Source organism: Camelus bactrianus, chromosome 1 (assembly GCF_048773025.1).
Source record: "Camelus bactrianus isolate YW-2024 breed Bactrian camel chromosome 1, ASM4877302v1, whole genome shotgun sequence".
Lineage (NCBI taxonomy): Eukaryota > Metazoa > Chordata > Mammalia > Artiodactyla > Camelidae > Camelus > Camelus bactrianus.
In genome coordinates, this window is record NC_133539.1 from 22,675,034 (window position 1) to 22,699,052 (window position 24,019).

The following is a 24,019-nucleotide window of genomic DNA, read 5'->3' on the forward strand; positions in this document are numbered from 1 at the left end:
CCATGAGGTTTTTAAGACCATTATACTAATAAAAGAACTGCCTGCTTTCACTCAAAGGGATTTCAGTAGTTCAAAAGAAATAAGATTTCCAGGCTCCTAACAGTCTATGGATAGAGATCAGAATGAGAATCACAGCCATTTCTTACATAAAGAGATGAAAATCCTAGATGAATATCCTTTCTTACATAAAGAGAATCCAGAGAATAGTGGACAAGCAAATTACTCTCAGAAAGCAGAAATGGATTCTAAACAAGGAACATTCCCAGATCCAGAGCAGGGGAACATTTTAACCTGTGCTTGGATGGATTACAGAATTGTCTCAGACCAAGGATTGCTCTGTGCCTCTAGTTCCTTTTCTTTTTGATTAGAAGCAATTATTGCAGTTCTCTTGCTACCATCTCATCCTATTATATTAGGTTAATTGGCAGTAGATAACTTATGCTTTTAGTTCACAGTTGTCTGGATGAAGAGCAGCTGCATCCAATGAGCCACATCCACATCCAGACAAGCAGATCATGAGAACCTGGACTTCGAGCCAGATGCCATAAATGGTATAACTGAATCAGACTTTTGGCATCTGGGATGGGTGAACATATGTTACACATAGTAAGAATAATTTGTGGCCAGAAGGCAGTCTGTGATAGATTGCAAAAATTGCTACAAATTTTCCATCTGTTTAACGTATCTCCTTGCAATTTGACTTTTATAGCTCCTCCCATCAAGAGGTAGAGTCTATTTCTTGAATCTAGTTCTTGAATCTGGGCTTAGTCAAGTGACTTGCTTTGGCCAATGAGATATTAACAGATATGACACAAGTACAGGCTCTAAAGGACTTGTATATTGGGACTTGCTACCATTTTCTATACATGGAACTCTGCAACTACCACCATGTAAACAATCCTAGTCTGTTACATGATGGTAGCCAAATCATCTCTATCACTCCAGGTGACCCTGAGCCAACTGCCTGAGGTCATCCTAGCCCATCCAGCTTCAGCCCAGACAAGAAAAATTGCTCAGCTAATCAGTTACTTCATATGAAACAGTAAAAGTATTGTTGTTTGAAATCACTAACTTTTGAGGTGTTTTGTGACACATGAAAAGCTAACTGATATATTGTATTCCTCATTTCATAGATAGAAAGATAGAAAATGCATAGTTCATTTAAGACAAAATCAATAAACCAATCTAATTCATTGAAAGGTTTACCTTGATTAGAAGGAATATTACCCAAATGAGAATGCTTATAATTCTTCCATATTTATTTACCAAATATTAGCCATTTTAAAGAAGATTTCACTACCTCATTTAATGACTGTCATTAGCTTAATGATCATTTTAAAGTGTTATTTCATGTCTGGAAATCAACCTTTAACGTCACAGTTTGACTTTTCCTGAGAATACAGAGAAAGATTCTTTTTCTTTAAGGGACAACATATTTAAAGCACAAAGTATCTTTTTTTTTTTTTTTTACTTAACTCCTTTAAATGAAAGAAATTGTATAATATAGTCTATTAATCCCGTCCTGAGGAAGACAAAGGTATACCAATGTGTTTTCTCAGGAAATATTTAACATTCATACAGTGAAAGAATCTTATTAAACTTTTGGTCAAGCTAGGGAACTTTTGTATTTCCTCATACCTCCAGAGTATGTCATTATTTTTCAAAGCATTAAACCTTGAATATTTAGACTGGATTAGGATGTATAAGCTAGGAAAGTGTGATGTGTGGAGTTAAAAATATTGTTAAAATTTTTCTACCGGTTTTTCCTATATAAAAAAGAGAAAATTATAGACTTTTAGAGATTTCTTGAATAGTAATTAACAGAAGGTCATGAAGCATTATACAAGCCAACAGATCATTACCGTTTCATCTACCTTTTTAGGTCAATACTCTTCTTGGGCTCTTTCAAATAAATGTTGACATCAAAACAGGGCCCTTTGCTCACTAGTCCATGCCAAATCTGCTTCTTTAATTATTTGCAAATCTTTCCATCCTTTTGACAATAGGCCTACCTGTTTTATTAGATATCCCTATAGTGCATGAAAATGAGCTTCTTATGATCTATAAACTTTTAAGAATAATTCCAAATAAAAATGGCATTAGGTAAAAGGAAGCACAATTACCGACTTTGGATTGTACAAAGCTAAGTCCTTTCATTCTGTAAAGACGGCAGAGATTTTTCTCAGTGACAAGCAATGGCATGCAGAAAGTGAAAGGTTTAGACAGCTAAAGATGGATTGATTATAGGAAGGGAGAGAAATGTAGGAACCAAAAAAGACTTCCATGTTCTTGATGTTAACAGCAAATTGTTGCTCTTATTTATGGAAAGACAAATGAAGAAGGGAAAGATTTAAGGGAGTAAGAAAATGAAGAGTTAGTTTGGTATATGATACATTTGCAATGCTTGTGATATATCGAAATAGAGACATCAAGTGGGGAGATGGATATATGAGTCTGGATCTCAGAAGAAATTTTAGGGCTGGATATATAAATTTGGGACGCATACTAAAGCTAATGGAATAGATGAGATCATTCAAGGAGAAAGTTAAGGGGAAGACCACAATAAGGCTTAAAATTGAATCCTAAGAAATAATTTCATATAAACTCACAAAAGGCCAAGTATTTGGACACACCTATATTTGTATTTAAGAGAGTGACATACTCAAGGGAATTCTCTAGGAAATGACAAATACATACTAGGCTCAGTCAATAATGTTTCTCTCAATAGTAGAAAACCAGGAATGATATATTTAAGCTGGAAAAAAATTGAATAAATGTTGACTATCCTTATGATATTTCAATTAAGAGTGTAAAAATCTCATTACAGTAGAATTTTTTGGTGTGGAAAATTGTTGATAACATATGAATAAGAGGGAGAAGCAGACTAACATCTGTGTATGACAAAATACTATTTAAAAATAAATGTAAACATAAAAATGACTAGAAATACACATCTAGATACTGAGTGGTTATTACATGGCACTGTGAATATAGTTGTTTCTGTGCTTTTTTCCTTTGCTTGTGGTAAAGATTTACTGCATTGATCATAATCATGCTTGAAAAAAAGATTATCTGAAGATTTCAAATGGAAAATCATAATAATAATGATAATAATACAGTAAGCAATTGCAACCAAGGAGATGTAGGAGGAAATTTTGGTGAAAACAGCATTATAGTTTTTGAGTGCTTTGCTTTCGCTTAGGCCCCATGCTCTGCTAAGTACTTCATGTGGACTACCTCACGCAATTCTTATAAAAATCATATAAGATGAGACTATTACTACCTTTTATTAATTAAAAAAGTACTAAGACAATTTTTTTGAGAGCAGTTTTAGGTTCAGAGGTTACATTACTTGATCGTTATCACATAACTACTAAACGGGAGAGCTGGGATTCTGCACAACATGTCTAATTTCAGAGAGAGGTCTGCTCATATCTAGGACACGCTCATAGGGGAATGAGAGTCCGCACTTCCTGAGAGTTACCTCGGTGACTGAAGGAGATAGAGGTTAGCCGTTTGTCTTCATTTCTTCAATAAAACAAGCTGTATCTACACCTGAGTCCAAATAAACATCCACATAGTAATAATGATTGGCATTTAATGTATCATCATTTACTTAAAAACTTCTTTCTTTTAACCTTAATCCTAATTATAATGTCATATACAAAAATATATTTGTGGGTAATGGATTAACATGATGATGAAGACAGTTTTTGAGGGCAATGAGAACATAGAAGTGACCTCAGAGATACTCTGATTGAACACCTTCATTTTGCAGATGAGAATGTTCAACCTAAAGTGAAACATCTGGCCAGTGATAGCACCAGAAACAGAAAGGAGGTCTGCAGCATTCCAGTCTGGGGCTCTTCAGCCATTCTAAAGTGTGATCTGGGGGTCCGCAGGACCTTTTCAGGGACCCGTAAGGTCAGACTCTTTCTTTAGTAATGCCAGCATGTTACTTGCCTTGTTCTCTCTCATTCCCTCAATAGTTGTCAGTAGTTTTCCGGAAAATGCATTGCCTGTGACTTCACAACAGACTGAAGGCAAAAGCAGACATGTGATTATAGCCAATTAAGCCAACCAATAAAAAAAAAGTTCACACAAATGTAAAACAATACAACTCTTCTCAAGTATCTATTTTTTTGGAAAATAGCACACTTTTTCTTGAAAAATGTATTGTTTATGTTAACATGCAATCTGCTTATTATTTTTATTTTAATAAATTAAGTATTTCAAAAGTTTCTGTTTTAATTTCTAATAGAGTAAATAGGTATAATCTATATACATGTACTTTGGCATCCTCAATAATTTTTAGTAATTTAAAGGGTCTTAAGGTCAACAGTTTGACAACTGCTGTCAGATATTTACTGAAAATATTTTTAAGCTCTGTGCTTATTAGGAAATCAGTATTGTTTTAATAAACATTATATTTCAGTGTTTCAAATCTTTATATACTGTAAGATCTTTTTCCTTAATTTTTTTATATCTGTGACCAAAAAACCCCCCATATTATAGTGAAATTTACCTTATTTCTACACATTCCATATTTCAATGTTTAATCATGCTTCCCAAGGATTAAATTAAATTTTACATAAATGTATTCTTTGCTCATTTTCCTAGAGAATATTTCAGCACAGAAAGCAATTTTATAACCTAAGTTAGATTACTTCTCATCTTTATTACTAATTTAAATCATATTTCTCGAAGTTAAAGAAGATACTGTTTCAGGAAAATGAGAAGCTTTCCCCTGGTACTGTGGCATGCTTAAACATATGTTAATATTGCAGTGAGAATCATTATTGGGTTTCTCTATATAGTGCTGAAAGGAAAAACAATTAAAACTGCTTTCGAGTATCAATAATTCATGGGGGAAAGTCTATTCCTACTAGACTGTGCCTTAAAAAATCCTAGTGAGACAAGAGGGAGCCTCAAGAGTCTTTCTCAGGAGAAAAGCCCTTCCTTTTATGAAAGAGTTCATTTCAAGCTGTCCTTGGGCTTTTAAAATAGCTATATATCTTTCTATTCTTAATTCGTCTTCTCCTCAACTTAACAGTGGAAATGGAGCTTTAACAAGAAGCCACTTGTAAAAGTAAATGAATGAATGAATGCATGTGTGCATGCCTGCCTAGGGAACACCTTTTGCATCTTTTTGATTACCCAGTAGAGCACCTAGCATGATGCCCTCCAAGTTAAAAGAGCCAGTAGACAGTGTTTAGACATTCCATCCCCACCTACGTTTTAGATTTCCACCCCTCCAGCTCTGCTTCTTAAATCTCCCACTTGCTTGAAACCTGGGGTTTCCTAAATGATTTCCAGGCCTGCTGCCATATCCGATTTTTAATAGGAATCTCTAAAGTGAACTATAATTTGAAAATACGTAATCAAGGACGCTGTGGGATTCTCAGCTTTAGGCAATATGTTCTGTCGGGTAAAAGAAAGCTCTGGCAAACAGCAGACCCAGGTCCTTTCACCAGCTGTGCCCCCGACTTGTTCTATAATTTCAATCAAGTCACTCTAGCAGCCATTGTCTGTCTATTTCAGCAGTGGATTCTACAGAAGTCCTAGCCCGCCTGCCTGACTCCCTAACAATGATCATGTGAGGATTAATGAGATAAAGGCTGTAGAAATATTTTGTCCCCTTGGGGAGAAACACTCTGAAAATAAAGGTATTAGAGAAAATCTCTGGATATGGCTTTCAAGAACTCAGATTCCCAAGTCTCATGTTGTATGCATGTTTTCTGGCAATTAGATCATTATTGTTTTTTCTCCTGTAATAAAAACAATACCAAAAATAATCTCCTTTTGAAATTGAACAAAGAAAGCACACATTTCTTTTGTTTCTTTTGTGTCTGATGTATTTTCTGAATATAAGCATATTGCGTTACAGCACTAGTTGACAGTTTTACCCTCAAATACACTCACATCTGTTGACTGGACCTCGGTTTTACACACCCAACTGCACATTGTTTAATTGTCCATCTCTGCCAGTACCATAAATATACTATATATTTATATTAGCAAGCTCTTGTATATGTTTGTACATGCATATATACATGTGACTCTGCTTTTATTGAGTTCTTGTGTTGCATATTTTTTTTTAAAATATGACCTGTCTATGCATTTTAACAGAAATAAACCCCTTCAAGCTCTCTTTAAAATCATGCCCACAGGCATAGACTGAGAGGCATGCCTGCTATGATTTCACCTTCACATACTTCGAAAGAATGTGTACATGTCTGTGTTTGGGGAACGGATAATGGAGGGAAAGGGGAGTCGGAAGAAAATCCTTTGTGAATATAAAATATTCCCAGTGTATTCTTCAGCATCTAAATACCTGAATTCAATTCTTTCAAATGGTTCTTCAATTTAAAATGTTAGCCTCGACTATATTTTTTATCATGGCCTAATTTAGTATTATCCCACCACCAAATACCCTGGGAACACTTTTTCTTATGCACCAATCTCTCAAAAAAAAAAAAAAAGATACATTGCTCTGAACTCCACATTAAGGCTAACAAAGCCTTTTGAAGAAGCTGCAAAGTATTGAAAAATGAGATCTAGCATGAAAATGCCTTCCAAATAAACCACAAAAGTGCCTCTGTGATGGTCCATGATGAGGGATCCTGCTGGCCGTGTGGTCGTGACGTGAAGAATTCCAACAGCTCCTTCTGAGCTGGGGAGATAATTGCTTCAATAGAGTTCATAAACTTGCAAGTTCAATTCATCCAGTAAAAAATCCTAAATAAACGTCACTGGAAAATAAAATCTCTACAGATGGATGTCTGCTGCTTTGCAACACAGAGAACTACTACTCTGAAAAGTGTCAGTTTTGAAATCTAAAGTAATGTATTACCCTGCAGGGCCCCATCCATGCCAGCCAAAACAGATGTAGCATATTTGTTTCCGGAGTGTGCTTAGCTGGGGAAAATATCTTTTTCTCCCCCTTTTTCATTTAAAGATTAAAGGTTAAGAAAAAGAAAACTTGCTTTTAGATTGTGATTATGCTACATTTCAATATGGGGCAAATATGTGTAACTGCTTTATAGGTGCCTGAAAATACAGTATTAACACAGGATCGTTGTCACAGTTTATGCCATGGTATTAGCACTTTCTACTGTTGCGAAGTAGCATTATTTTAATATGAGAGGACATAACAAAAATATAGCATAGTTAGGAAAGAATTAACCACATATGGCAAATGTTTGACTTATCACTAATGTTCTAGCCAGAAAACAAACCCTAAACAGCAAAGTAACTGTGAAATTCACATTTGTTCATAGACTATGAAGTGAAATCCATTGCTAACATTCTAAAGCTTTTAGAGTAGCTTTAAGTACACTTCAAAACTGAATACTGGTTACATCTTTATGTAAATTAATGTCCCCCTCCCCGACAAAAAGGAAAGGAAAATCTATGTAAGTCAAAGATCACATATTAAATAAATTAAGTCTATCCCCCCCCCCCCAAACAAATCAGGCAGGACTAAATCATATACATTTAGACAGAATTTAAATTGTTTCAAATTTTCATGTTAATTTCATTGATGAAGGCATATTAGATCTAAAAGATGGTATAAGTTTGAGACTAATTTTCCCTTTTTGTTTGAAAAAGTATCAGTTATTTATTTTACATGCAAAATCTCCGTAACTTTTGTGATCTACTATTTCTTGCCACAATGATGGAAATAAATCAGTGCTGGGAGGGAGGCATTCTAGTGGAAACGAGAACACAAGAGTGTCAAAAAATAATGTGATTTATATCAAAGGAAATGGAAACCAGTGAAATTCTATTCTAAAAGCCTAAAGCCTAAAAGGAAAATGAGTCATATTCTCCCAGCATTTACACTGGGTCATGGCGGTTAGACAGGCAAAGTTGGAGGTTAGTGGCCACTGTAATACCACATAATCTCTTACTAGATAATGCATTACAGTAAAATAAATAAGAGTTTTAGAATCAAAAAAGCTTTTTTTTTTTAAGTTTCAAAGATGGACATCTATGTCTCGACTTCTTATTTTAAGGGAAAACCTTGAAGTTGGTGTCTGGGTTTCCCATTTTCTTCTGAAATGTATTTTCTTAGCATTATTACACTAATGTAATTAACAATTACATTAGCACACTCCTAAAGAAGTTGACTCTTGCTGTGGAAAAAGAAGACAGTGTCTCAGAGTTTAAATTCCAGTTCATGAATAAAAGAGGGAAGCACTCAACAGTCAATTCCTAAGGCTCTCCATACTTACTTTGGTTCAAACATATATACTTTTATAATACAAGAGCACATCCTAAGAGCATCCCCTCAATTGCCTTGTGATCAGTAGGCAGAGAAAGGTGAAAATAGAGGGGAAGGTGAATTTTGTAATCATAAGTTAGCAAAGATCAAGTGGACAACTTTAAAATGTTCATAGCATTTGTCCAGTAAAACAAAAAGTGAAGGAACTTAGAGTTGTGTACACTGATACCCTATAATGGAGAGGCTGATTTATAGGAAGCTATTTCATAAAATCAAGTGCTTTAAATATGCAGGACATCAACACATAATGGACTGAAAGCTGTTGGTGCTTCTTTTGGATCGCCAAGAATTTCTTTTCCTGGCCGCTACAGTTAACTGCTGCTTAGATCTTGGATTGGAGCCACCTTGCCCCCAGCCTTGGTTATCCTGGTGACTGTTGTAGGGATAAATAAGCCCTCCTCTCTTACCTAAAAGCTGGAACAGACCTGCAGTGTACGTTGCATTCCAGGGCCTCCCACGGGATCAGACTGGGGCGAGACTTCACCTCAACCACATCTTAGTTTCTCCCCTTTTCCTTCTCCCACTTGCCTGTGCATATTTTTCCTGGGAACATTCCCATGAGAAATCACTTTCACAAGAATTCCCATTATAAGAACTGCTTCCAGGGCACCTTCTCTAAGACATATTAGATAGTAAAATTGGCAACGTTCTCAATGTACCAAGTGAAGGAAGAGTTTTCCAACTTCATGGTCCGGTGCAACCCAACTATACCATGTTAGAGCTGGCGATGACACTAGAATCTGTTTACTGATGTGGAAACTTGGGAAACTAAGGCCCCAAAGTGACTTGTACAAGGTCACTCAGCAATTTAGTGAAAAGGTCAGGACCAGGACCCCAAAGCCCTAACTCCCAGTCTGGTGCTCATTTCACTCCGATACCACAAGACTATTTTTCAAATGCATTCTTTTTTTTTTTTTTTTTTTTGACTTCCAGCTCACAAAATTATTTGTAGAATCGCTATTTTAAAATCTAGCTGTGAAATTAGTCTTCCTCTAATCAAAGACTCAAGCATGTCAGCTCAATAATCAAAAATTTTCTGACCTAAAATGGGGAAGATCTGACTAGAGCCACCTTTGTAACAATAAAAACACATAAACCAAAATAAAATCTAACATTCATTGAGGTCTTACCATGAACTGGGTTTTCTGTGAATTGTGTTATGTGTATTATTCCATGGTATACTTAGAACAGCCTAATGGGTCAGGTACTGTCTTAATCCTCTGTTTAGAGATGCAGAAACAAAGCTCAGAAATGAAAATGCATATTTTGTATCAGAGTTAGAAGGGATAAATTGGGAGTTCAAGATTTGCAGATACTAACTAATATATATATATTATATATATATATAATATATATATAATATATATATAATTATATTATATATAATATAATATATATATAATAGATAACAAGTTTATATGGTATAACACAGGGAACCATATTCAATATCTCGTAGTAACCTTTGGTGGAGAAGAATATGAGAATGAATGTATCTATGTTCCTATGTGACTGAACTATTGTGCTGTACACCAGAAATTGACACAACATTGTAAACAGACTATATACTTAAGTAAAATATGAAAAAAAAAATAGAGTCAGGGTCAAGGCCAGATCTGACTTACTCACCCTTGTCTTTATAATCTCCAGATTGCACTGCCTCTCTGTAGGCTCCAGGATGAACATTTTACAACAGAGGACTCTCAGTGACCCCTAGGACACTCCTTTTACCTTTGGTCATTGACAGCAATTCTGTGATGAGATTAACCAAGGAAAGCATGGTAAACAAATAAAATAAGGGTCTTTATTTGGATGAAAGTATTCAAGAGAACAATTTATACGTTTCTTAAGGTAAAACTAATGCATATTATTTCTGCTCTGATCCAAAAGTAATATTATTGTATTTACTGATTTATTATTCTATTTATCAGAGAAATAATCAATTGAAAAATATTTCAGAACTGTTATAGTTACATTATACTGCAATGGGCTAACATGTCAGCCTCTGTCTTGTGATGTCTTTTGATTTTAGCTAATTTTAATTTGGCACTGTGATGACTTTATAATCCTTCCTCACTGACAATGCAAACATAATTCCCTACTAAAGAATAGGACATTATCTGAGTGATGGGTAAGGGGAATTATGGGCTATAAAAGCAATAATTTACCATGGTTCCACCAGGAGGACCTCCTCTCAGAGTGGATACTACTTCTGACAGTGCAATAGTTTGATCATTGGATTGGATTTGCTCTAATTGGGATATTAATTCATGTTTTGAAACCTTTTTATAACAGGGATTCATTTCATGAACAGAATGGCAATATACATTCTTTTTTATTTTAAATTAACAATTAAATTAGTAAATGCCATGAAATTGATACTTATCAATTACATAAAAATCAACCATGGATTTTTAAACTCACTCTGATGGAAAATTCAAGATTAAAGATTTAAACTCCAGTAATCTGCATTTTTGGTCCCAGTTTGACTCAGCAGGTGATAATCTACCACAGTATATTAATATCTGCATTTCTGTTTCCCCAAGTGAGTCTTAATAGTTGACACCTTATAACCATCCAAAAATTCGACTTTTTTTCCCTCGAGAGGAAAAACTATCTTTCACTATTACTTTTAAAAACTAGTAATAGAAACTCCATCCTGCTGTGAGTTGTAATAATTGACATTTTGACCTGTTTTTACAAAGTGTCCTGTGGATGATGTCCATGACCATCCCAATTCCGTGCTACAATTAGACTCACTTCCATGCACTTGGTCTTATACTGGGCAGGAGAAGGCATGGATGCCCAATGGAGAATTCTTGGGAAGACAGTCTAGCAAAAATAAGTACACCAAAATGTTTTGCTGTTTTCTTGAGGATTAGGAAACTAGACAAAATAAAAGTAATAATATCATTCCTATGTAGTTATTTCATGGCAGGCAGTTATAGAAAGAAAAATCAGGAAAGTAAATTCTGAGAGAAAATATATCTAACCCACATGACATCTATACTGACCACTGTTCAAGAACCAGTTGGTTCTAGAGCAGCTATAATGAGATGGTTCATTATACCAAGATAATTTTTACAGGAATCAGATTCCACGATAAATTCACCTATGCTGAATGCCAATGTTAGCCAGCCTCCCAGGATAAACATTTTCTATTAAAATATCCTGCCCACCACCATATGTTCTACTCACCCTTGACACAGCCAGGTCTCCAATTTATTTGCACCATTTGTTATGGAATTCATTTAAATTTTGCCAACTCCAATCTAATTGTAGACCTCTTAAGAAATCTTCACTCAGGAAGATGTAATTATAGTCTGCTAGGAAATGTGTTCTTACCTGATAATTAGGACACCTAGATTTTATTCCGTATTTTAACACAGCTAGCCGTCACTTTGGGGCTAATCACTTAAACTCTTTAAGCATCCACTTTCTCCTCTGTAAAATAGGTTGACTGAAATTATTACTGTTTAAGGTTTACCAGTCTGTGATGATGGATATTAATCTGAGGGCTTTTACTCCCATGGATTGCGGGAGCCCTGACCCTTCAAAGCCAAGAAAGAATGAAAAGAGGCCTAAAAGAAAATCCGTGAGCTGGAATATAAAGGGCTTTCTACCCTAAGCAAATTGTTAGCTTCCTAGGTGCCCTGGGCGTATTCTTACGGGTTTTATCAGCAGTTCGTGAGCATTCCTCTGACTTTTCAGTATTTTAACTCCTTTGTCTTTCTTAAACATTGTGTTCTGCACCTTGAAAATGGCAGATATTATAATGTTAAGGAAGGTGTCCATGAAAAAGACCAAGGAAAGCTAATTCATGAGGTGCTGTTATTTGAGGCCACCACTTCTAGTTCCAAACTAAATGAGCATCACGAGAGAAAAAAAAAAAAAAAGATTCCTGAAATACTGTGCTCTCATTCGACTTAGATTTTAAAAAGTTTTTTATCTTGTGAAGCATATTGCTTATGTTTGTGTCAGGGCTGCCCTCATTATGCCCAATCACTTTTTAACTACATTTGGCTGAGGATGACTGTAGAATAACAGTTTCTAAAGTTATCTGTTTGCATATGGTTCCTTCAGGAAGGATTCAGAGGATACATTTATTGTGTTTATACAAAAGACAGCCCTCTGTTTCCCCGAAGTCTAAATATGTTTTTCTAAATGCACCCTCAAAATCAGTGCTTGCTTCTACTACATAAATAAACTGCAGGTCTAACTTTCTCAATCTAATATTATATTGGAAGAGGAGGCATTGTTTAGACACATAATCATGCTACTACTGACTGTTGCTATAAAAATGAAGTTTAATCTCTGCACAATTTCCATTGCTTTTCCTTTGAAATCTGGTGTTTATTGCAACAGAATTTCAGATTTTGCAACACGAGAGTCTGAAAGACAGGCCAACACAGGCGGCTCTTTGGAAACAAGAGACCTGGTACTTTCAACAGCCAAAAAGCTGGCTAAACACCAGAAGGAGGGGAGAGACACATCAGGTAGGTTGTATTGATTCCACATACCTCTCTTGGTTCTTTGCTAGAGGACTTCTTTTGACAAAGTGTAGACCTTTTTTTTTTTTTTTACGGTTGATCTGTGTTTCTGTTAACCATACTCTCCTGGAAGAGACTTTGACCATCTGGATGTGGTTTTTGTTTCTGTGGGAAGGAACTTTTGTGTCCTTGACATGCCACTAGTATAAATAAATGTTCAATGAGGAGAACATGGATCAAGATACTATATATTTTCAGATCAAATTAGGACAGCTACTAGCAGTTATTTGGTATACACAATTAAGCATGCAAGCATGAAAAAATGCACTTATTACAAATACGTTTATGGGATATTCCAGGATAACGTGACAGCTAGTTTGGAATAGTCACAATAAATATGACCCTATGTCCATAACATGTTCACCTATAGGATAAAAGGCAACTAAACATGAGTTTATGCACTAAATAAACTGCTGAGAATTTTATAATTTTATTTCCAGAGATCTTTATATACTTGTTTCTTACAAAACCAATTGTGGGCTTAAGACATAGATTTGAATTTTGCAGCAAACTGTAGCAAAAATACAAATGAACTTATTTACAAAACAGAAACAGACTCACAGATATACAAAACAAACTTATGGTTACCAAAGAGGAAAGAGGGGGAATATAAATTAGTAGTTTGGGATTAGCAAATACTAAATATTATATATAAAATAGATAAACAGCAAGGACCTACTGTATAGTACAGGGAACTATATTCAATATCTTGTGACAACCTATAATGAAAAAGAATCTGAAAAAGAATATGTATATGTATAACTGAATCATTATGCTGTACACCAGAAACTAACACTAAATTGTAAATCAACTATACTTCAATTAAAAAAAAAAAAGTGGAGGAAAGATCATGTGGATTCTTTCAGAAAAAAATAAGACAGGCTAACAGGATAAGTCAAATCAAAGAATAATGTTTGAGGAGCATACAATTTTCTATTCTTCATCCTCTACTTCATTGCAATTCTTATGCCATAATTCATCCCCAAATATTGCTAAGTGCCTTTTCTGCTCAGTGATTTTTTTTTGTCCTGAATTTGAAAACTGAACAGTCAGTGAGGTAGATTCCTTAATTAAATCAAATTATGCATATTGATGTTGACAAAAAAAATAGACTTTTACTTTTTTTTATACTTGAAGTAAAGACAGAAATCCTATGTTAAGACTGAGTGTTATTTTTAGTTGGCTACTTATTTCTATACCCTCAACCTAAGGAGCTATATCCCTACTGGGATATGATGAAGTTCTGCTTCATCTAGGTCTGTGCATAAAATTATGGGGCTTTCTGAAGCTCTGGCTTTGGAGACAACAGCCACCAGTCCTCTGTCTTTAGAATTTATGTTTCCCTGCTTTGAGTGGAGAGATATTATTGTGGCCTTTAACTCTACTCTTGAGCTATACCTTACCTCTCTTTACTTTGGGCCTTAGGAGGCACAGAGATGACGTTAAAGTTAGCTGTGTCTTTGTCACATTCTGTGACTTTGTTTCTCTTCTCAAAGGATCACCACCTAAAGCCATGAGAATTTTTCCTAAATTCCACCATTGTAATTAGGAAATTACTATTTAATCGGTTGAGTTCATATAGAAATGTTACTTAGGTGATTTTTATTACAGTGTAGAAATATCATGGATCAAATAATATATAAATCTAATAAGTATGTATTGAAAAATTCCTGTAAAGGGGTTATTATATTTTCAAGGTTCTGCCTATTTAGAGAGTTTGTTTGAAATTCTGCAGTTTTTAATCACAGACACCATAATTAGTGTCCTCAAATACTGGATCTTTGTAAACATAGCAACAGACCTTTGAAATCAGTATGAGAACAGAGTGCACTGCACCTGAAGGGAATTCTGGTCTAGTTAATGTGTTTGATCACCTGGTTTGAATAAACAACCAAGTTATATCTTTTGCTAGAAAAGGCTTTGGATATTAGAACGAAAGTCATAATTAGGTTTTACTTGAAGGCCTTACAATTATAAAATGAGCAAGATAAATGAGGTTACATTCCTAATTTTAGTCTAAACATCAATATTAGGCATTTATCATTAGACTCTTTAAAAGCCTCCACTTTTAAAATAGACATGGTGATGGATGGCATAAATCCGGACAATAGCAGACCTAAAAGCAAGATAAACCACAAGGAATTACTGTCTTTCAGTTTAAGGAAGCTTGAACCTCTTAACAATGATGATATATTATAATGATTTTTGTATTAATATACTATGTCTACCATTTGAACTGGTTGCATCATTCGTAAACCAACTGGATAGATAGATTTATCTAAAAACAGGTTGCTCAATAGCATGTTGTTAATAGAGAGTAAGCCAACCACTCAGTTATTTGGAATGTCAATTAACAATTGTTCAGGAATAGGTGTAGCTTTAGCAGCTATGTTGTACATAAAACAGTATCGTTCATAACAAGACAATAATGTTAGGTCTCCTCTAACTCTGAGCCTTTATTACTCATAATCTGCCCCTGTGAGTGCCTTTCCTCTTCTTTGGGAAGCTCTGCTATAAATCATCAGGGAGATTATTATATAACAGAAGGTTCTGACCTAAATTCCCATACTTTCCCTTCCACACCAGAGGCAGGAGGAAATTCTACATGGTGGAAACAAACATATAAACAAAATCCCCCAAAACCAACAAAGAAAATACCTGATTATAAGGGTGCCAACCTTTTGGGACAGTAAAACCCAGATTATTACATTGGGGATGTATTTCAAAGGTGTATCAACATCAGTGTATCTAGAGAAGCTGCACCCTACTCTCTGGGGACTTTTTACTTAGAAACTTCTGTGTCAGAGAAGTTTGGCTCCCTGGACTTCGGGCTGCAAAAGGATAGGAGTGATTGTAGTGGCAGACGGTTGTGTGAAAAATGCAGTGACATGAAAGTGATGTGGGGCTGGCAAGTCGTCAAGGTCCGGAAAGGCAAAGGGGCCACTACAGTGAGATGAGGCAAAGGAAAAATGAGTTTTCCAGTTTCACGGGTCTGAGCAAACAGGAAATCAACTCGATACGTTTTTGAACCTTGAATCAGTAGACGATGTATTAGAATGGTTTCCTGTTAAAATACTATTTCTATCACGTTAATCAGGAACCTACTCTAAAGAATGTATAAACAAAAGGGAAGGAACTCCAAGCAAAATGTCTGAGTATAAAAAATGGATAACTTAGAGGTTCTCAGTAACAGGCGTATAATATCAACTGTGGAAAAAAAGTCCTTTGAGATTTTTGGAGATAATGGTATCTTTTATATTTCTTATTTTGTATCAAGTATGTGTGTAAGGGATAGTCTGTGCACTGTCTCCAGCTGTTCTATTGCCTTTCTGATTTATTAATGTAATCATTTACTGTTAGAACTTTTCTTCAGAGCACCGCTTTAACTCTACCCTGTAGACTTTGGTATATGATATCTTTGTTACTGAAATAGTAATGGAGTAATGAATAGTGGACAGTCAGCAAGTGCACTGACAGGGTGTTTGATAAAATTTAGTATCCATTTTAGACAGAAGCTCTTAAAAAGGTAATAGGTAAATACTGTGAAGTGGGAAATATTATCTACCTCAACCTAAAATCTGGACTTATTCCCATAATTCAAATGAGAGAAAAAAATCAGTGTTATGGCTATTACTTAACCTTCACTAGTGATATGTGAAAGCATATGTTTTCCCATATACTCATTAAAACTTTAGATCTTTGCCAAAATGTTAAGAGTCATAGGGTAGTTTTACTTTGTAATTGTCATGTGAAAAGTGATATTGAGCATTTTTTCATCTTTAGATTTTCTTTTATTTTCTGTCAACTATAGCCTCACAACTTTTATGCATTGTTCTTGATTTATAGGAGCACTATGATTGCAAAAAATTTTTTTATCATTTTTTAATTTGTCTTGTGACTTTTTTATGGTTGATTTTGCTATTCTGAATCTTTTTAGGAGCTGAAAATTGATCAATTTTATTTTTAATAACTTCTGGGTGTTTTTTGTTTACTTGGGTTTTTAAAAAATTTTATTTTTGCTTTGAAAGGGCATCCTTATCTCAACAATACTAGTCAATACAGATAGAAGACATGAAAAGAATATAAATATAACGTCTTTGAAAGGTAAAATTATATTATTTGTTAACTTTATATTTTATTCCTGGAGGATCTTGAAGAAACAAGTGTGCAAGCTTAGAGTGAGAGAATTCAGAAATGTATCTGGATATAAGATTAATGCACAGAGATCAATAGTCATCATATATATAAGCACTCAAATAGTTAGAATCTTCTTTATCCAGTCATCTGTTGATGGGTATTTAATTTGCTTCCACATCTTGGCCATTATAAATAGTGCTGCTATGAACACTGAGGTGCATGTATCTTTTCTTTCCTTTTTTCTCTAGTTAAACAATGATTTTATTGCTTGAGTACACAGACAAATTTATGCAACTAGGGCAGAGGCTGTGGATGACTTGTATTTCCAATTGTGGGGAGGACTCGTTTAGTCTTATAATATCGAGCCAACTGGTGAATATGGCTCTCAATCAGAATCAGATATAATTTAGTATCTTTATCCTTCCTGTTCCTCTCAAGATGCTTTTGAACAGCATCATTTAATTTAATCAATCTATCATTTAATTAAGAAGGCTGTTGCTGTTTGAAAGCATGTATCTTTTTTAATTAGATTTTCCTCAAGATATATGCTCAGGAGAGGGACTGCTGGATCATATTATAAGTCTATTTTTAGTTTTTTAAGGAATCTCCATACTGTGCACCAAACTACATTCCCACCAATAGTGTAGGAGGGTTCCATTTTCTATACACCCTCTCCAGCATTTATTGTTTGTGGACTTCTTAATGATGACCATTCTGACTGGTGTGAGGTGAGACCTTATTATAGTTTTGATTTGCATTTCTCTGATAATTAGCAATATTGAGCTCTCATATACTTTTAACTTAATATAAAGCTACAATAATTGGAGTAATAGATATATACCAATGGAAAGAAATGTAAAGTTTAAAACAGACCCTCATACATTTGGGAATTTCATATATAACAAGTTATCATTTCTAATTAGTAAAGATTAGATTATTTTAAAAAATGATGTTGGGATAGCAAAGTAGCAATCTTGAAAAAATTATTAAGTTGGCAGTGGATCTCCTATGTCTCATACTAAATAAACTCCAAAAAGTGAAATATTTAAATTTGTAAGAGAAATAATCAAAATTCTTTTAAAAAGGGAAAATATGTTTCTTAAAGATGCCAAAATGTGGATGGTTTTAAAATAAATAAATAAATGAATAAATAAGTAAATGAATTTCACTTTCTATAGAAAGTTCTACTTAGCGTCTTGGGCTTTTATCTGGAGGAAACTCTAATTTGAAAAGATACATGCACCCTAGTGGTCATAACAGCACTATTTACAGTAACCAAGACATAAAAGCAACCTAAATGTCCAATGACAGATGACTGGTTAAAGAAGTTGTGGTATACATATACAATGAAATACTACTCAGCCATAAAAAGAAATAAAATGGTGCCATTTTTAGCAACAGGGACGGACCTGGAGATTGTCATACTAAGTGCAGTAAGCCAGAAAGAGAAAGAAAAATACCATATGATATCACTTGTATGTGGAATCTAAAAAAATGACATAAATGAACTTATTTGCACAACAGAAACAGACTCACAGACATAGAAAACAAACATGGTTACCAAGGCAGGGGGAGAATAAATTAGGAGTTCGGGATTTGCAGAAACTAACTACGATACATGAAATAGAGAAATAACAAGTTTCTGCTATATAGCATATGGAACTATATTCATTATCTTGTAACATCTCATAATGAAAAAGAATATGAAAAGAAATATATTATGTATGTATAACTGAATCACTATGCTGTACACCAGAAATTAATACAACATTGTAAACTGACTATCCTTTAATTAAAAATAGAGTTCTACTTAGCAACAACCACCCAAAGGAAAGTCAAAAGGCAATTACAAATAGGAAAAAAAAAATTGAATTCATTGATGTGCTTTTGCAAATTAAAAAAATTTTCAACAACCAAGAAAAAAAATGGGCAAAAGATGTGAGCAGAAAAGAAGCTGCAAATTATTTATAAGCATGAAAAAATTCTCAGTAACACTTGTCATATGATAATTACAAATTAGAACTATTCTATTGTATTACTTGCTTCTAGAAGTTTGGCAAAGACCTATCATTTTAATTATCTGTTACATTGGCAAAGATGTATATTATTTGTGAAGGTTTAAATTGGTATAATTTCTTAGAAGGATAACTTGTCAGTATCTACTGAAGTTAAAAATACGCAATTTTGATCCGGCAATTCCACTTCTAGGGCTTTATGCTATACTTAAATGCGTTTATAGGCAAAATTATATATGTATCCAGCTATTCAGTGAATAGCTTTTTTTCAGGGATCAAGAGACTTAAAACAATGTATAGTCCATTCTTAAGAGGATGGTGTAAATACATTACACATATTCAAAAATCCATTTAAAAGAATAAGAAAAAATTTGTTATACTGATATATAAACAACTCCAACATTTGCTATTAAATAAGTTCTGTGTAAACAGAGAAAGTGTTCTATCATTTCTGTAAAAAAGCAAAAATAAGATGGCAATATCTTTTGAAATGAGAATATATTAACTATTTAAACTAATAATAAAATACAGTTGTAAGAAATATGTGAATATTAGACATTACTGTTCTTTAAAATACTTCCGCCGTTCTTCTTCTGAGAAGCAACTTTCCCCTCTGCTCTCCTTTTCACTTCCAAACCCAGTTTTTCCCAATTTAAGAGGAGTAGGGTTAAAAGATAAGGAATGACACAACATTTCTTTTATTTTCTTACGATAAGAGTTCAATTCTAAATCAACATTATAGACTAGCCTCTGGATCTAACTTTGTACATCAACAAAGCATTTATTAAGGTGATGTGTTAAACTATATGTAAACATTACTCCTTTGATCTTCTTTGTTAATTTTTTTAAAGAAAAGTTTACAAAACTATAATTGTTCTTAATTTGTACCAAATAAGTACTTTGTTTGCATTTTCCTTCTCATTTAACAGGAGGCCATTAAAAAAAAGTTTCTATTATATGATTTTTAGTTCTGGATTCTGTAACATTTTTTAGTAATCATAGAATAACTTGTAGGCTAATTTTAGAAAATGTTTTCTCCAGCTGTACCCAGTTTGTTCATTTTTTTCTGCATTCAGTGCCATCTCTTGCCATTAGGTAAGCCTGCCCTCAGTCTTGCATTTTGATAACCACTGTTGAGATCTAGGCAAATATGTTGATTTTCTTACCTTCTCCATTGATTCTTCCACTCACTCTCTGAAGCCTAGTAGGAGTGAAAGAGAAGGAAATGTGAAGATTTACAGTATAGCTCCCATTTGGGCTTTTAAACACTGAAATTTTTAATTACAGTCACCCGAGGATGGAGAAAAAGACTGACTCAAACTAGAAGGTAGATTGGGAGTAGACAGTAGACATATTTTAAGCAGAGAACAATGGGGTTGCTGAGCAACCTTCTAAATGAAAAATTCTCAATCAAAATGTTACAAATTCCCAGGATATCTTCACGTGTAAATGCAAAATAAACCACACACTTCAAAGCTAAGGACAGATTGTTGTTATTATACACTTTGTCAATAGATAATCTACAGCAAACTATATATTATAAAAGAATAGGCTTATGAGCACCATATGGTATCTGAAATCTTTTTGTTAAGCCCTAATGCTATCTACAAATGCTAACTATGTTTTTATCCTAATAATTAAAATCATATTATAACAATCAATGGCTCAGCAACATTTATCAAGCTTTTCCTTTGTATTGAACCCCTGTTATAGAAGGTGTGAGTGACAGAATAGAAACAGTCCTCTGATAAATTATCTGCATGACACTAATGTAAAAACATGCATGTGCACGCATGCACACACATGGAGCCACTTATTGACAAACATCTGTAAAAAGAGTAAATTGCAGAGTGAGATGCAAAGTAAAAGAGTGATTCATGTCAGTAGATAATGAGATGAAAATTATCCTGTAAGCTGTTAAGTTTTGACGCCTGTGTCATGATTTAAGAAAAGGATAACAGAGAAAAAGATAAATGAAGATGGATTATTCAGAAAAGGAGATGGCAAATTTATTAATGGGGAGAAAATGTAAGAAGTTGTAGCAAACTTTGAACTTGACTGAAGTGAGAATATCAAAATGGAATTAGTTCAATGGGACTTCAGTCTAGTCATGTTTAAAAAATGCACTGGTATACTTATAGCCACTAAATTTATCCTGAGTCTTTCTAAGGGTCATTTCCAGTTATATTTGTATATGGCTCATTACAGCTTCACAAAGTCTACTTACATTTTCCCCTTTTCTTGACTCAACCTAAATTTCTACCTTTTATTGCTAGGTTAATTTTTACCTGTCTTCAGAGTTTTCATTATAGACAATAAAGGTATATATCACCTTATAGGTATTGTTTTAATATTGTCCTATTGAAAAAGTAACATAGAATACTTCAATATTTGAAAAATTAGGTTTATGAGATTGCCATATTGGAAATTGAAAAAAAACAAGTCATTTTTTACAAATTTATGATAAAGTGAAAAAATATTTTTACAAGGGGATTATTTGATGACAAATCCTCTTTCTTATTTTCAAGATAGCTTTCTATTGTGAGGTCTTATGCAAAATTTCATTTAGAAAGGACATCAAAACCATAAATGTCAGAAGAATAGAGAAACAACAGAAATAATTATGGAGGATGAATCAAAGTCAGATAACAGGATGGTTCACACACTGTTCAGTCTATGTGTAATCACAGCCGCATAGCGTTCCTTCATAGTCATTCTGACATTTATGAATTTGCTAGTATTTCATGATCCTAATTTAAAAGACTGATCTTTTTTTTCTATACTAAGACTATGAAAAACCATCTTTTGGTTTGTAACTATTACAATTATTTACAGAGTTTTATATTCACAGCAGAATTGAGTGGACAGTACAGAGAATTCCCATATAGCTTCTGCCCTCACACATGTATAGCCCCTACCACTGCCTACACCCCACACCAGAGAGCTTCATTTCTGACAATTAATTAACCTGCATGGACACAGTATTATCAGCCACAAGTCTCTAGTTTACATTAGGGTTTACTTTTGGTTTTGTGTATTTTATGGGCTTTGACAAATGTATGATGACATGTATCCCTCATTACAGTATCATGTAGAATAGTTTTACTGCCCTAAAAATCCTCTGTGCTCTGCCTTTTCACATCTCCCTCTCCACTAGCCCCTGGGAAATCACTGAACTTTTTACTGTCTCCATAGCTTTGCCTTTGCCAGAATGTCATATAATAGGAATCATAGAGTATGTGTCTTTTCAGATTGGCTTCTTTCACTTATCAATACATGTTTAAGGTTCCTTCATGTCTTTTTAGCACTGAATGCTTTTTCATTGGACCTATCACAGTTTATTTATGCATTTACCTACGGAAGGACATCTTGTGTTGTCAGTGTTCTGGATTTTGGCCATTCTAATAGTGGTGTATCATTGTTATTTTAATTTCTAATTCTCTGATGACACCTGATGTTGAACATCCTCTCACATGCTTATTTGCCATTTGTATATCTTCTTTGATGAGGTGTCTGTTAAGGTCTTTTGCCCGCTTTTAGATCATTTTCTTTTTGTTGAATTTAAGAGTTCTTTGTATATGTTAGATAACAGTTCTTTATCAGATTTGTCTTTTACAAATATTTTCCTCCAGTTTGTGGCTTGTCTTCTCATTCTCTTGACAGGGTCTTTTGCAGGGCAGAAGTTTTTAATTTTAACAAAGTCCAGCTTACTAATTCTTTCTTTCATGAATCATGTTATTGGTGTTATATCTAAAGCATCATCCTGAAATCCAAGGTGACCTAGATTTTCTCCTATGTTGTCTTCTAGGAGTTTTACAGGTTTACATTTTACATTTAGGTCTGTGATCCACTTTGAGTTAATTTTTGTGAAGTTTGTAAGATCTGTGTCTAGATTAACTTTTTTTGCATGTGGATGTCTAGTTGTTCCAGCGCCATTTGTGAAAAGAACTCTCTTTGGTATACTGCATTACTTTTGCTCCTTCAGCAATGATCAGTTTACTATATGTATGTGAGTTTCTGTTCTGTTGATCTATATGTCTTTTCTTTCACAAAGACAGCACTGTTTTGATTATCTGAGCTTTACAGTAAGCCTTGAAGTCAAGTAGTATCAGTCCTCTGACTTTGTTATTCTCCCTTGTTATTGTGTTGGTTATTCTGGGTCTTCTGTCTCTCCTTAATAGATTTTAGGTCAACTTGTTGATACCCACAAAAATAACTTGCTGAGATTTTGGTTGGAATCCTGCTGAATGTAAAGATCTACTTGGGAAGAACTGACATCTTGGCAATATTGAATTTTCTCATTTATGACCATGAATATCTCTCCATTTTTTAGCACTTTAATTTATTTCTTCAGAGCTTTGTAATTTTCCTCATGTAGAACTTGTTCATATTTTGTTAGATTTATACCCAAGTATTTCATTTGGGGAGATGTTAATGTAAATGGTATTGTGTTTTTAATTTCAAATTCCACTTGTTCATTGATGGTATATAGGACAGTGATTGGCTTTTGCATATTAACTCTATATCCTACACCTTCATTATAATCACTTCTTAGTTCCAGAAGTTTTTTGTTGTGGATTTTTCTGAATTTTCTGATACAATATCAATTGCAAACAAATACAGTTTTATTTCTTCCTTCCAAATCTGTACACCTTTGATTTCCTTTTCCTGTCTCATTGCATTAGATAGGACTTCAAGTTCAATGTTGAAAAGGAGTAGTGAAATGTGACATCTTTGCTTTGTTTCTGGTCTTAGTGGGAAGACATTTAGTTTTTCACCTTTATATATGATGTGAACTATAAGGTTTTTTTTAGATTTTAAAAATCAAATTGTGGAAATTCCCTTTTATTCCTAGTTCGCTGAGAATTTTTATCATGAATTGGTGTTGGATTTTGTCAAATGCTTTGTCTAAATCTTTTGATAGGATTTGTGATTTTTCTTCTTTAGTCTGTTGATATGATGAATGACAGTAATTGATTTTCAAATGTTGAATCAGCCTTGCATACCTGGGATAAATTCCACTTGTTCATGGT

The 24,019-nt window shown here is 34.0% G+C and overlaps 1 long non-coding RNA gene across 1 annotated transcript in view; it reads left to right on the forward strand.

The window, feature by feature from the left end:
* The window catches only part of LOC123618419 (uncharacterized), a 243,406-nt gene that overhangs the window by 164,837 nt on the left and 54,550 nt on the right, over positions 1-24,019 (forward strand). The window contains exons 3-4 of the long non-coding RNA XR_006726859.2: positions 9,935-10,135; positions 12,650-12,780. This is a non-coding gene — a long non-coding RNA (uncharacterized LOC123618419). The remainder of the gene's footprint in view (positions 1-9,934; positions 10,136-12,649; positions 12,781-24,019) is intronic.